Source organism: Symphodus melops, assembly GCF_947650265.1.
Source record: "Symphodus melops genome assembly, chromosome: 4".
Lineage (NCBI taxonomy): Eukaryota > Metazoa > Chordata > Actinopteri > Labriformes > Labridae > Symphodus > Symphodus melops.
In genome coordinates this window covers 5,396,546-5,400,482 of record NC_136694.1, presented here as the reverse complement: position 1 = coordinate 5,400,482, position 3,937 = coordinate 5,396,546, and positions in this window count along the sequence as shown.

Here is a 3,937-nt window from a genome sequence, read left to right as displayed (position 1 = left end):
CCGCGTTCTGAACTCAATAAACCTGTTTAGCGTTTACTCAAGTCTCTTTGTTGGATTTATGTATTCTGACCCGATGACCATGGTGATAGCCTGTCATCCTTTCCTTTGAACCCTCCCTAACGCACATGTTAAAAACAGTTTTATTCAACCTGTCTTCAATTTGACAGCGTTAGGAATGAAGGATCCAAGAGCAGAGCAACGTATGTATGAAATAATAATGGCAGTAATTCAAAGTTTTTTCTTTTCGGTTAAATCCAGATTACTTTCATACTGAAACTTTTAAGAAAGTAGTGGTTGTTTCAGTGGAGTTTTTTTTTTTTTTTTTAAAGAGAGATGGGGAGAAGAGAAAAATGGTCAGAGGGTGAAAAAGAAAGAAGGGGTTAGGATAGGTCAAGAGGGTGGGGAAATAAGAGGAACAACAACAAGAGCACAACACTGTAACAAAAATACAATAAAGAGACAAAGGAGAAGTGAGATGTTGTTTAGCCCACTAAGCCTTCAGGATGTCCCATGGGTTTAGTCCTTGTTTTTTGATTTAATCCATGACAGCAGGACTGATCAGTACAGAGGCAGCCATCACACTGTTGGGTGAAAACTATGGAGTGCATGGCCTCTTCATATTGCATGTATATTTATTAACAAAGTCCAGTAACTTCACCAGTCAGCTGTCTGTGCCTAAATCACAACAAAAAAAACCAATTTTATGTAATTCTATTGTTAGACAGAAAAAAACAAACAAACAGGTGTTATATGATATGCAACTCCATTAATATGACTCCAGATTGGTGGTAAAGTGTTACTGTCCTTGGTCTATCTTTAAAGATATAAGGCTTAAGACTTGAGTGGTTCTACATGCTGCATTAGACTTGGCTCTTTACTTCGGTTCTTTTGCAGAGCTGTGTTTGTCAGCCCAAAGACAGTAGACACCTGCCAAGTAGAGATGGAATATAGGACAAGTCCCTGGCCCAAATGCTATTGGGAGGTATGTGTGAAGAAAAAAATGAAGTTACTGAGTTCACACAGTCTTACTTGGAACATGGTATGTTCGAAAGGTGTTGAAAAAAAAAAAAACCAACAAAATTAATGTCAGAGTTGTTCAGATGCTTGCAGAGCCAGATATCACCTGATGAGTTATCACTTTCCTCATTCGCCTGTAAGTGATTTAGACCAACATCTTATTTGGAACAACTTACAAGTACTAGAAACAAGAGGTCTAAGTGCATAATTAATTCTGCTGATACATAACAAGAAAGCAGTAAACCTCTCACTGTTGATGGGGGAAATAAATCTAATATTTTTCTCAGCTTGTCATCAAAGGTGCTTTCAAACCTTTGCACAGGTTGGATTTTTGTACAGTAGCTCAATGTGCTTGACTTGTTAGGCAAACTGCTTTGACTTTTCATCAAGCTATTTAATCTTTAAATGGACAAAATAACATTTCTTGGGGAGAGTCTAGAAAAGGATAGTGCACTGATGAGCATACTAATCCTCGGCTTCACTATGTTTGCTGCCACAAAGAAACACTGTGGAACTAAAGGTTTGCGCAGAGGCCAGATATGCTGATGCATTCCCCTCACATGTCACTACGTCCTGGTATGGGTAATGGCCCACTGCACAGGCTGCACCTATGTGCTGTGTCAGCTGTCTGTAGCTTATCAGGCTTTTAGCATCATATTGCACACAGAGGAGGTTCATGCCTTCTTCGAGGCCTCAATCACTATGCTACTGTATCTATTTGATATTAATTCTGCTTACTGTTATTCTGTATGACACATGCTAGGATATGTATTTGGCATCTGGAAATAAAGCTGATGTATATTCGTTTTAATGTAATAGCCAGCTTTATGTTTATACTTCCAACTCCTTTTCGGACGTGCACATATATATAGAAAGTATTTGAGAGCTTCTTTCGAATGATGTCATTCTTTGTTTGTACGTATTTCGTGATTTTTTTTTCCCTTTTTTGTTTTCATTTTACATGTTCAAAACAAACTACTGTATATACATGCACATTATTTATATCTCTTAATTTGGATAGTGCAACTAATGTCGAGGCAGAGAATAAGCTTTAGTTCTCTGATAGGAAATCCGAGCAGCTTTTATTCAACTTGTAAATATTCATCAGTCACCACACTTCACTTCAACATGTGTTCAACACAGGCCAGCTTCTTGTTACATTTTAAACTGCGTTTAAACTCTATTGGGCCCGTCTGAAAAAAATAAATAACAGGACTGGTTAATTAATGAAGTAAAACTTTGTGAAATCTTGCACGTCATCATTTAACCCATTTTTTTTGGTCAAAGAATGGAAATACAGAGGACACAAGTATGAGGACATTGGGAGCAGACAAACGGACTTCAAAAGAATATTCAAAAGTATATAAACGCCGGACAAAAAAAGTTAGTAAGGAAGAAGCATGTAAACTCTGAATTAATGAAAAGCAAAGCTTAAGGCATGTAACAAGAACCAGTGCACACCTGTTTGCATGGATGATTATAGATTAAAGAAACGGAATATTATTGACCTGCTCCAATTTGCATATCAGGCAAGTAAAGGGGTGGAGGACGCCACAGCAACACTGCTGGACCGTGTTGCTGGGCATCTGGAGGGCACAAAGACACATATTGGCTTCTTTTATCGATTTCTCGTCAGCTTTTAACTGCATGCATGTTAGGCAGGGCTAAGACGTAGAGAACCCAAAAATGCAGAACACAGAGTCAGAGGCAGGGAGCAGGTGCAATGAGATGTTTAATGACCAACAGGACTCTTTGTAGATCCTGAAGTTCCAGGAAGGGTCAAGTCGAGCTGGTGTGTTTGAATTTGCTGGGGTGAAGAGCTGACTGAGGAATCCAGATAGATGCTGGAGTGGGATGGCGGTAGGAGTTCAGGGAAACTGTCAACGAAGGAGAACAAGGTTTAGAATAATATGTACAGAACAATAGGAAACAGATTTTCAAATAAGCAGCTGGAACAAGACTGACTGCGTAAACGGAGTCTAAGGTCTGGCAGAGTGGTGGAGTTGAAGCCCAGTATTTGTAGCAGAGTTGTTTGAAGATGAAGAGCAGCTGCAGCCAAACTCCTATACACCCGAGTCCACTCCTGCAATCAAGAACACACACTGCAAGCCAGGATTAAGCAGTGGTCATGACAGTACCCCCCCTTCTACGTGCGCAGTCTTGGCGCACCTCCTGGTTTGTCAGGATGAGTCCGATGAAAGTCCCGCACCACAGACGAGTCCAAGATTTGGCGGCGTGGGATCCAACTGCGCTCTTCTGGGCCGTACCCCTCCTAATCCACCAAATACTGTAGACCACGGCCCTGCCTGCGCACATTTAGTAGTCGTCTAACCATGTAGACAGGCTGGTCATCCACCAACCTGGGAGGAGGAGGAGGAGGAATGGGAGGGCAAAGAGGGCTAGAGGAAACGGGTTTGACTTGGGAGACATCAAACGTAGGGTGAATGCGGAAGGAGGCAGGAAGCTTGAGGCGAACTGCACAAGGGTTGATAACAGACTCAATCTCAAAGGGGCCAATAAACCTGGGTGACAACTTCCGTGATACCACTTTGAGAGGGAGATTTTTAGTGTTGAGCCATACCTTCTGCCCTGGGGTGTAGCTGGGAGCTGGAGTCCGTTCGCCTGTTCCTTCATTCTTGTGGATGAACAGAGCAGAGAGGTCCTGGCTTGTCTCCAAACTTTAAAACAGCGCCGCATATGGGCTTGAATAGAGGGGACCGCCAACTCTTGCTCCTGTGCAGGAAATAAGGGAGGTTGGTAGCCGAGAGAACAAAGGAAGGGTGACATACCAGAGGAGGCGTTAGGCAGAGTGTTGTGGGCATACTCTACCCAAGGGAGTAGAGAGTTCCAGGAGGATGGATTGGAGGAGGTGACACAGCGAAGTGCAGCCTCCAATTCTTGATTAGTCCTTTCTGTTTGA